This window comes from Dendrobates tinctorius, unplaced genomic scaffold (assembly GCF_039654945.1).
Source record: "Dendrobates tinctorius isolate UK_male_01 unplaced genomic scaffold, ASM3965494v1 ptg000016l, whole genome shotgun sequence".
NCBI classification, from domain to species: Eukaryota; Metazoa; Chordata; class Amphibia; order Anura; family Dendrobatidae; genus Dendrobates; species Dendrobates tinctorius.
The window spans coordinates 56,248,721-56,260,184 of record NW_027361684.1 but is presented as its reverse complement, the minus strand read 5'-3'; positions in this window follow the sequence as shown (position 1 = coordinate 56,260,184).

The window sequence follows — 11,464 nt, the reverse complement described above, 5'->3', positions numbered from 1 at the left end:
AAAAAAAAGAAATCGAACTATAGTCGGCTCACCCTTCTGTGAAGTCTTCATTAAGCAGCTGGCACTCAGCACGGTTCCACGGTTTCGACATAACAGTCTTCACAGATTTTGATGAAGACTGTTATGTTGAAACGCGTCATCTGTTTCTGAAGTGTTTTTCTACATGCCCGGCAATCCTGTGCCATTCATGGTTTAACCTAATGGATTAAAGGTTAGATTTTAGTCTGCGATCTACTCGCTGTTTTTTTTTTCTTTTTTTTTTCTCTCTTCCCAACTACGATAAAAAGGGCGGTACCTCTCTCCCACATCAGTTGTTTACAGAGCACGAGAGGACCACCAGATTATTAACATAATATTTAACATAACATTTAAAATTACTATGAAGCTTAACAGAAACACTGTGTGACTACATATAAGCAATAAAATTAACAAAAGTAAGTGTGTACACCCACACGTGAAGGGAAGGAATGTACGGGTGCCATCATGGGCTCTGAGAAATCCCGTTTTTGGTAAGTAACTACGTCTTTCTCCTTCCCCCATGATGGCACCACGGAGAGAATTGCAGAGATTGCTCATTAGGGAGGGACCATCGCTTCCAGAACCCTTCTACCAAAGGTAAGGTCTGAAGAAGAGGCTAGATCCAGCCAATAATGATTAAAGAAAGTAAAGGGGGAAGACCAAGTAACGGCTCAACATACCTCTACAGGAGGCTGCCATCGCTCTCATTGAATCAGCTTTTATTTTCTCCAGGGCGGCTGCCCCATGTGAGGAGTATGACAGGGTGATGGCATCCCTTAACTATCTTGCCAGCGTGCCCTTAGAAGCTTTTTGCCCCTTCCGAGACCTTGAAAGCACACAAAGAGAGACCTATCCTTCCTACACTCCAGTGTGGCCGCTAGGTACTGGATTAGGCACCTTCTGACGTCTAGTGTGTGCAAGACTCTTTTTTCCCTGTTTTTGGGATTGGGACAAAAAGGAGGGAGATCTCCTGAGATCTGTAAAAATGTGATGCCACTTTCGGAAGATAGGCCTGGTAGGTATTAAGAATAACCCTATCTACTAAGATTTGTGTGAAGGGAGGGCTCACCGACAATGCCTGAATGTCACTGACCCTACTAGCTGATGTGAGAGCTACTAGAAGTGATGTTTTAAGGGACAGGATTCTCAGCGAAGCTTCTGTCAGAGGTTTGAAAAGAGGTTTGGTTAGGGCTCTAAGGACTAAGTTTAAATCTCAAGGAGGAGTACTACAGAGGGGATGGTCTAGACCTCTAGACCTGGCCAATGCTTTGATGAACCTAGATATCCACAGATTTCCATCCAGATCATAATTATATAGGGCCACTAAAGCTGTGACTTTAAAAGTTCAAGTACTTGTAGCTAGCCCCTGTTCCAATCCTTTCTGCAGAAATTCCAAGATGGCTGTTAGTGAGACCCCCCTTCTAACTTGGAACCTGAAAGGAACTTCCTCCAGGTCTTCCCATACATGCTTCCTAATTTGTAGAAAAGTGGAGATTAGATTTGGTGAAAACCCCTTATTATTCAGGAGAGCCCTCAAATTCCAGGCTATGTGCAAGTTTGTTACCTGAGGATGAAGAACCGGCCCCTGGGAAATAAGGTCCGGAAGCTCTGGAAGCACCCATGGGTCAGAGATGGACATCAACCTCAGCCAAGAAAACCATGTCCTCTTTGGCCAGAAGGGGGCTATTAAGATCACTCTTTTCCTGTCTTCCCATATTTTCCTCAGAACTGTCGGAATCAGAGCAAATGGAGGAAAAGCATATGCTAGATGGTCCCATGGAATCATGAAGGCTTCTAACGGGATGGGGTTCCCATTGGGAACTATTGAGCAGAAAGTGTCTACCTTCCTGTTCTGTTGGTGAATAGATTTGTGGACGGACAACCCCACCTTTCTGTAATCTGATCAAATACCACCTGATTCAGTTCCCACTCGCCCTGTTTCAGCTGGGTCCAACTCAGGAAATCCGCCCTGCGATTCTCTATCCTCCTTATGTGGAGTGCAGTTAGAGACCACAAGTTGTCCTCAGCTAACAAAAAGTAGACCTTGTTACTTCCCTAAGCGGGCAGGACTGGGTTCCTCCATGGTGATTTAAATAAGCTACCACAACCCGGTTGTCTGAGAATACTATTACATGGTGTGACCAAAGAGTGCTCAAGAATTCTAGGAGGGCAAACTTCACTGCCAATAGTTCCTTCATGTTTGAGAATACTGCTCTTAAGTCCTCTGTCCAGAACCCTTGAGCTATCTGGTCATTCAGGTGAGCACCTCAACCCCTGGGGCTTTCGTCTGTGGTCAAAACCTGAGAGATCGGAATCACCCACGGAATGTCCAAGGTTAAGTTGTTTATCCTCATCCACCATTCTAGTGAAAGTACTGTGTACTAGAGTTTTTGGCTAACAAAATATCCTGCTGCAACTCTCTGGTGTGTACCTGAGCCCATTGAACAGCTGAAATACAGGATGTCATGGACCCTAGGAGGGACATCGCTTTCCATAGATTTGTAGAGGGGAGGTCCCTTTCTCAAGATACCAGGCCTATGATTTTCTGAACCTTCTCCATCAGGAGGTGACACTCCTGTTTGCTTGAATCTAGTATGATACCCAGATATTTCTGTACCTGGCTCAGCACAAGTTTGAATTTCCTTAGATTCAAAAGCCAGCCTAAGTTGGTCAAGGAACTCATGACTTTCTCTAATTGGTTCTTGCAATGCCAGGGGGAGTTGCCTATTATCAAAAAATCATCTAGATACAGGACAATTAGAATATCTTGTTCCCTCAAATGTGCCATCACCCTCGCCACTACTTTGGTGAATACCCGTCAAGCTATGGCTTAACCGAATAGGAGGGCTGTGAATTGATAGTGTCTTATCACCCCATGTATTGGGACCACCACCCTGAGGAATTTCCTATGGTCTTTGCCAATGGGGATGTGATAGTATGCGTCCTTTAGGTCCAGAACAGTCATGAAACAGAATGGAAGCAGCATTTTTACTGATGTCTTTATTGCTTCCATCTTGAAGATTTGAACCTTCAGTACCTTGTCCAGTTTCTTTAAATTTATGATCGTTCTGAACGTCCCATCTGGCTTTTTCCTCAGGAACAGGGGGGAGTAGAATCCTTTGCCTTTTTCTTGTTGAGGGACCTCTTGAAGGACTACCTTCCCTACCAGACCCAGAACCTCCTCCTCTAAAGGGCATGTCACACTAAGAGATATCGCTAGCAATATCGCTATAACTTGTGACGTTATAGCGATGTTGCTAGCGATATCGCTATGTCTGATACTTACCTACGACCGGCTACCCCGCTGGTTATCGCTGATCGCGCGAGAACAGGCTGGACTGTTTCTAGTCGTCTGCTTCCTGCGGCGCTTCCTGCTGTGACGACGAGTGACGCGTGGAGCCGGGCGGGAGGACGCAGGATCGCCTGGTGTGACAGGTAAGTAGCGACCCCCGTCCCCAGTGATGTCGCTAGTGAGATCTGCCTATGTGGCAGCTCACTAGCGACCACTTAGCGATGTACCAGCGATCCTGACAGTGTCATATCGCTGGTCGGGATCGCTGGTACATTGCTAAGTGTGACAGTACCTTAAGTCTAGTTGTTCCCTGTTTGAAGTTCTCCGGGGTGTCACTATGAAATATGGACAGGGAGGTGAGTGGAAACAAAGTCTTAGACCTGATTTTATCAAATCCAATATCCAAGAGCTGTTGGATAATTTTTCCCAGGCCGGGAGAAAGAGAGATAACCTTCCTCCCACCTGGGGAAACCGCTCATTGGGAATGGCTTCTTATTGTCATTAGGGGCCCTGTTGAACAGGAATCCCTTGGTCTTACTCCTATCTTCCCACTTATCCTGGGTTCTGGGGGCTTTCTCCAAATAAATTTCTTACTCCGAAAGGAATTCTTGTAAGAGGGATTGCGAGGATAGGGAAGCGTTTCTTTTTGCCCCCCACTTTATCCAGAATATCATCCAGCGTGGGGCCAAACAAGAACTCATCCTCACAGGGGATGGAGCACAACCTTGACTTTGGAGATCTCCAGTCCAACACAAGCCAGAGGGCTCACCAAGCTGCATTAGAGAAGGCTGCCGATCTGGCAGCCAGCCTGACCGAGTCCGCTGATGTGTCTGTCAAAAAGGTAGCATCCCCCTTCATTACAGGTATGGAGCCTAATATAGTGTCCCTAGAGGTTGTCTCCTTTAGCTGTGATTCCAGCTGGTCTAGCCAGATCATCAGTGACCTGGCTGTACAGGTGGCAGCTACCGCAGGTTTTATCCCTCCCCCGGCGGCCTCCTATGAACCTTTCAGGAACATATCTCCTTTTGTGTTCATGGCATCCTTTAACACCCCCATGTCCTCAAAGAGAAGGGCAAACCTTTTGGAAGCTTTGGCAATTGCCACATCCAGTTTTGGTGCCTTCTCCCAAAAAGAACATGCTGGGTCCTCAAATGGATATTTCCTTTTCGGGGATAGAAGGCCCTTTCTTTGTTTTTGTTTTTACACTCCTTTTTAATTAGGGATTGGATTTTCTCATTTAGGGTAAAGGACCTCCTATTTTCTTGCTCTAGCCCACCGATCATAATGTCCTGTACCGATTTTTTGGGGGCGAGGGTCTACCAGTCCCAAGGTGGCTCTGACCCTTTCTGATCGTGTCCCCTTTTGCTGTTGCCACTGCCACTGCTACTGAGGTGACCGGACCTGCAGAGCCTGCATCTCCGGATGCTCCTGGTCGCTCATGGGTAGGGGGAAGACTGCCAGAGCTCAATTAGAAGCTGTCTTGATCCAGTTCGAGGTTTGTTTCTGATTATTCTCTCTCCAGGATGGTCATGCTGGGGTGAATCTTCCCTGCCTTGTTTTGGGATCTGCCTGACTATTTCAGTCCGCTGTTACCTGCAAGCAGTGTCAGTTATAGTTCCTGTCTCTGGCTTGAGCAGCTGACCCCATTATACCCCGATTTGTCCTCTGCCCATTTACCTAGGTCGCGTTCCTGTGTTCCCCTGTGACTTCACTCGTCGTAGTACTTGCTCTCTGTGTTGTGACCCCTTGGTATTTGACTCGGCTTGTCCTCTGACCTGTTTGACTGTCTTCCGTCTCTGTCTTTACTGCTCCCGACCGGCTCTGACTTCTCTGGCTTGTTTCTGACCACGTGTACTGCTGTGACCTCTGGTACTTCTTTCTCTCTCTGTTGCTGACCCGGCTTTTCTGACTACTCTTCCGCCACCTAGTGACTATTGCCTGCTGCTCTGTGGTTTCACTGAGTGTACCGGTTTTCCTTCACCTGCACCCCCTGGTGGAGGTTGTGTGCTACTGCGCTGCAGCAGGCATTACAGAAGCACTGCCCTTAGTGCTTTCTGTTGTATAAATATGCTCCAGGCACCTCCCCCTGCCACCTGCCCCATATTCTATAATTATCCTTCCACGAGGAGGGGACTTGGAGAAATGATGCACGCATGTTCCGACTGGATTACCCAGTCATGCATTGTGACGCCTCCATGTCATAGGGACGTGCCCCCACAACGCATGTGCCCCAACTAGATTACCCAGTCATGTACTGCGGCATCTGCTTGCATCATATGGGCGCACCCACCAGACTCTGGAAGTGCTGTAGCCTCAGCGTCGGTGCTGCTCTGAATATTCCAGAATAGGCAGCATGCGGCAATCCTCTTTTCTTCCACCTCTCCCCGCACACCCTAAAGGCCCACTGACCCCAGCGGTGGCGCCTCAGAATACCATGCCAGCCGAGGCAGGGAACCCCCGCTGCCTGGATTGGTCTGGCCAGGCCCGGCATCCCACGATGATCTTTAGGTTTGTTCCATGCGTCGACTATAGGTTCCCCATCAGGGACAGGTAACCAATTGATGCAGGAGAGGTACCACCCTTTTTATCTGTAGGTTTCCTGTCCTTGATGGGCGGATCCCCTCTCTCCATGGTGCCATCGTGGGGGAAGGAGAAATAAGTATTCTGACCCTGATTAATACATTTTTTACATAATTCTACTATCTATTTAAGTTCATTTTTATGCTACCCGATATGTAATTTGCAGTCTGATGCAAATTTCTGACTTGTCTGCCGTGGGAGTGTCTTACCCAGTAATACAGGCTAGATATGAGATTTGTCTGAGTCCAATGTGTCAGCACTGCTCATGTATTAGCAAAACTTCTGTCCTGCACTTTTCTCTTGCTTCATTTGTAGCCTGTTTTCTCTGTGAGATTCTTTCTTCCCTCCAAGTTGTGGAGATCCATGATGAATTCCTGCTCTCTGCCTGCTGCAATCTCTAACACTGAATGTCCATTTGAGAGACTTGGCCCTTACTACGACCATTTTACAGCACCAAAGTTCAGGTCCCAATTGACTTCTATGGGATTCGGGTTTAAGTTTGGGTAGAGTTCTGGGCCCGAACCAAATGTTGGGAAAAAGGTCGGAGAAAACCCAAACATCCAGGGATCCGCTCATCCCTGGAGATTTTAGCAAAGATTACATCAAAGCGGAGCAGGATCTTTACCCAATTTGTATTATTTTTGCACATTATTGAGCTAGATAAAGGATTTATAGAGGCAAAATGGTAGAACCATTTAATAAAGAATATTTAGAAAATTGCCTAACTTTACATTCAGAAAGCAAATGAATAACAGATTTTCTTTTAGTTTCTGAAACTCTGATAGTTATAAGCAACAATGATAATCACCCATGTCTTTCATTACTAATAATGCTCATGAAAAATAAAAGCAACTCTGATTCCTATGGGAAACACAAACAGATTCTCTTTAAGAGGGTTTACTAAAACTAACTCTATGGACCCGATTCATCATTTATGGTGCTTTATCTTGTGATATTAGTTGCTGCTTTTGGTGCCAAATTTATCAAAATAGTGCACTTGATTTATGAATTCCTTACAAAATTAAAAATGGGCTTTTTTTCCGTGTTTAACTGTTTTTGTGACTTTTTGTTGCCATAAGTCACACTTTGGTGCCAAAATGTTCAAGGACTCAGAAGTACACTATTGAGGGAATGGAGTGAAATTGTGCACAATAGTGTTACTGTTTAAAAAGTCGCAATTGATAAATAAAAAAAAAACATCTGTAATTGCTAAACTTCGCCCAAAAAGCAAAAATAAATATAAATAGACTGCAAAAATGTGCAAATATAATAATGAATTGGTTGCAACAAAAAATGGCACAAAACAAGAGAAAAACAGGAAAGGCGCAAAGTCAATGATGAATCAGGGCCAATATGTATAAAAGCTCAGAGTAGTTCCAATAGATAAAAAAATCTTTTAAGGCTTCAGGAATAAATGTTACTAAAATATATCTCTTAGTCTCCTCAGCACCTTCATGTTCTGGACTTGGACAGCTGGAGAATGGAAGAACATTTTTCCGCTATGGAGGAATTTATGCTAGTTTTGCATGTAATCCTGGATTCAGTCTACTGGGACATGTGAGTAGCAGCTGTGTCCAAGGGAGGTGGAGAAAACCATTACCCGTGTGTATAGGTATGTTACGTTCTGGATTACACTAAATAGATTATTAAGAGGAGAAAATAGGGTAGGAAAAAAATGAAATGCAAACTAGTTTCTGTAGACTGGAGAAAGACTTCAGAAAGTGTGCAGTAGAAAAGTTTTCTACTAGAAGACATTGATGAACAATCTACCAGATCGGTCATTAATATCATAACAATTGGGGACCAACACCCGTACCCTACTGATCAGCTGTTATCAGCTCCTATTCATTTATGGGAGGTGATCTGCTGGGTTTGGCCACTAAATATTGTGACAAAACTGATTTTCCACTCCATACACAGTTTATATCTGACCTCATCCGACGCTAGTAGCAGCTTGATGGTGGGCTTGCCAGGTGGGTGTCACAATCCCACCAATTTGATTTTGATATTCATCAATATCATAGTGGAAAATGCCTGCATAATGTTATTCATGAAAAGTTAGGTTAGTAAGTTTAGCATTCTATGTTGGGCATATTGTTTTGTACTCTACTGTGTTACACTTGTTTCATGAGTCTGCTTATAACTGGAAGTGATCCAACCCAGATACAATTTCCAAGTTCCATTGTTTAGAAGAAACGTAAGGTCAACGCTTTTAATTTATGCAGCAGTCAATCTTTTAAACTCTATTCTGGATAAATGGGACATTGCTAAGCTGATGATATTTGCATGGTCATTTTTTATATTTAGACATGAGATCCATACAATCATAATCCTCAACAGTCTGATTACAGACCAAATCTTCTGTTATTATCATTATTTATTTTTAGAGCACCATTGATTCTATGGTGCTGTACATGGCAAGGGGTTACATACAAATTACAGATATTGATTACAGAGAACAAACTAACAATGACAGACTGGTATAGAAAGGAGAGATCCCTGCCCTTGCAGACTTCCGTTCTGCAGGCTAATGAGGAAGGAGACAGTAGGTTGGGATTTACAGCAGTTCCAGTGGTGGTGAGGTAAAGCCGGGTCAGTACAATTTGTAAGCTGTCTTGAAGAGATGTGCTTTCAAGTTCCATCTGAAAGCTCCACGTCATGGATATTTGTACATGTTAGGGCGCAAAATTCCAGTGGATGGGGGATACTTGGAAGAAGTCTTGGAGCCAATTGGGTGAGAAGTGTACATGTCATGGTCACGTGTGTCAGGGCGCAGGTGTTACCGCAAGGCGGACCCATAACACACGTGACCCTGGATACACCGCCTCCAGTGGGGCGAATTTAAATAATAACACGTGCAGGTGGATACACCGCCTCCACCTGGCGAATTTAGGTATTACACGTTATACATACAATATCTGGAAACACCGCCTCCAGTAAGGCGCATTTAAATAATAAAGGGGGGAACCTGGGTAACTTTAACAATGGTGGGCCCTGCAATAGGGAAAAGGGAATTGGAGACCTCCTGAGCTCCCCTGAGCCAGTGTCCCTGCACTCCTAACGTTCCCTATGCCGGTTTCGCACCGGGCGCCGCACGCGTACCTCAACGCCCTAGCTCGCCCTGAACCTAAACCCTCACTAGGGAATAGGTCGGTGCGGAAACTAATCCCACCACTGCACTAATAACACACATGAGGAAAGAGACAATACAGGGGAAACACCACTTAGCTTTGCTCTGTTGCGTGCGCTCCTAGCAACAGAGCCCTCCACCTGAGTGCATCTTCTCCTCCACCTGGATCCACCATAACAGGATCCACCTTAGTGCAGCCTTGGAGCTGAGTCCAACACCAGTTGCAGCTGCTTAGAACCAGAGTCCCAAGGATGAGTTCAGCTGCTGACACGAAGTCGAGCATGCTTGAGTCCAGCTCAGCGGCCAAGTCCCACATGGTGAGTGCCACTCTCCATAGTCACCACTCCACCAGCCCATGCAGACACTTCCCACTGACACCATCACTGCGACTCCACCACGCCATGCCAGCCCTTCGTCCAGACACCATAGCTGACACACATCCCCCCTGGCTAAGCTGCGCAGGACTCCTCACCAGCTCCATCCTTCCTCCAGGCTCTCTAAAAACAGAGTGAACACAAACTCACAATATCACAGGCAGTGATTGCACCCCCTAGCACACCTTTATAGGGTGTCACACCTGATCCCTAATTAAGTGCACAAAAACCTAAAGTGCAATACTGCTAACCACCACCGGGGACAGTCAAGACACCTTGGAACTTTCCAAAGTAAAAAAAGTTCACCCAGTGCAATTTAAAACTGTCAGATCATGACAGTACCCCCCCTTAATGAGGGGCCTCTGGACCCTCAAGACCACCCCTCATTAGGGAAACACCTACAGCGGGGACGCCCAGATCCTGAGTTCACCCCACCACTACCTGACACTTCAGTTTTATGACAAACACACCGCTGGTATTGGCAATAAAGTTCCTTTTGGAGGCACCACTCATCTCCAGAGCGCCGACCTGGGGAACGAAATTATGTATGTGTATGTTTGTTTGTTATGAGCTGATCAGGCTCCACAACACACTTCCACGATGTTTTTTGGTGGCACACATACATGCTCGTTCACACACAGGTCCGGACCTGAACGTTTATTGCATACATTCGTTTGTCATAATTGGTGAACTCATTCTGAACTAGACAGCAGAGGCGTCCCCCTGCATCACCACACTCACACCCCCGCAAATCACCAAGGGGAGACCACCCTCCAACCCTCTTCACCATGAGGTCTGCACCTCCCAGGGTTGGTTAATGGCGAGGGTTGAGATTTGTCCCTAGTCCCCCGCAGCACACCTGCTGCTCACACCAGGAGAGGGAACGCATATGGAGGAAATATACACTCACTGGCCGCCTCCACACGGCCAGGAGGGGCGGCTTCTACGGTGGTATTTGAAGATTTGGCGTAAACCCCGCGGACTCTACATCAGTCTGCTCATCACTGGAACGCACCCCTTCACCTCAGGGAACACCAAGCAGCTCCGTGGGGCACCATTCCTCCCACCTGCCTGGGTCTGCCCACGTGCATGAGCAAGTCCCGCTCCCTAGCAGCGACTCCAGGGGCTTTTGCCAGACCCGCAATTTGCCAAAGCCGCCATTTTTTTTTCTCTGGTTATCTGAGCAGAGGCCCCAGACCGTGATAACTGCTGCTGCAGCGGCTCTAAACACCTTGCCGCTCCCCACTCACATCAGTGAGGCCCGGCAGCAATTACTCAGCGGTCTCCACATGGCCAAAGCTCACCAGAAAAAAAAAACTGTAGGGCCTGTGATAATGTCATGGTCACGTGTGTCAGGGCGCAGGTGTTACCGCAAGGCGGACCCATAACACACGTGACCCTGGATACACCGCCTCCAGTGGGGCGAATTTAAATAATAACACGTGCAGGTGGATACACCGCCTCCACCTGGCGAATTTAGGTATTACACGTTATACATACAATATCTGGAAACACCGCCTCCAGTAAGGCGCATTTAAATAATAAAGGGGGGAACCTGGGTAACTTTAACAATGGTGGGCCCTGCAATAGGGAAAAGGGAATTGGAGACCTCCTGAGCTCCCCTGAGCCAGTGTCCCTGCACTCCTAACGTTCCCTATGCCGGTTTCGCACCGGGCGCCGCACGCGTACCTCAACGCCCTAGCTCGCCCTGAACCTAAACCCTCACTAGGGAATAGGTCGGTGCGGAAACTAATCCCACCACTGCACTAATAACACACGAGGAAAGAGACAATACAGGGGAAACACCACTTAGCTTTGCTCTGTTGCGTGCGCTCCTAGCAACAGAGCCCTCCACCTGAGTGCATCTTCTCCTCCACCTGGATCCATCACCATAACAGGATCCTTCACCTTAGTGCAGCCTTGGAGCTGAGTCCAACACCAGTTGCAGCTGCTTAGAACCAGAGTCCCAAGGATGAGTTCAGCTGCTGACACGAAGTCGAGCATGCTTAAGTCCAGCTCAGCGGCCAAGTCCCACATGGTGAGTGCCACTCTCCATAGTCGCCACTCCAC